This window comes from Zea mays, unplaced genomic scaffold (genome assembly GCF_902167145.1).
Source record: "Zea mays cultivar B73 unplaced genomic scaffold, Zm-B73-REFERENCE-NAM-5.0 scaffold_328, whole genome shotgun sequence".
Lineage (NCBI taxonomy): Eukaryota > Viridiplantae > Streptophyta > Magnoliopsida > Poales > Poaceae > Zea > Zea mays.
In genome coordinates this window covers 42036-42500 of record NW_023366957.1, presented here as the reverse complement: position 1 = coordinate 42500, position 465 = coordinate 42036, and positions in this window count along the sequence as shown.

Below are 465 nucleotides of genomic sequence, written 5' to 3'. Positions count from 1 at the left end.
TACTTTGTACGAATGCACATCTCGGCCGTCGGGTAGCTGCTCACCATTTAAAAGTATATATCCGTTGTTTCAGAAATGGAATTGCTATTCTCGATTCAGACAAGACACTGATTTGTTTACGAAACGCTCTTGATTTTGTAGGATATCTCATTTGTCAAAAAAGCCGTTCCTTCTTTTTAAAGACGAAGAATTTATTTATATATTCGATAATGGCAAAAATGTGGAGCTGTATCAATGATTCTCAATGGAAGATCGGGGCTTTTTTTACCAATTCTTATGCTAATCCTAAGAAATTCCGTTCAAGAAACAATAAAATCTATTTTGGGTTGAACCGACAACCTGATTGTGTGGTTATTCTTCATCCAGATAGAAAGTCATCGGTCATACTGGAAGCTGATCGATCACAAATACCTATTGCATCCTTAGTTGATTCTACGATCCCATGGAAATTAGATAAAAGAATCA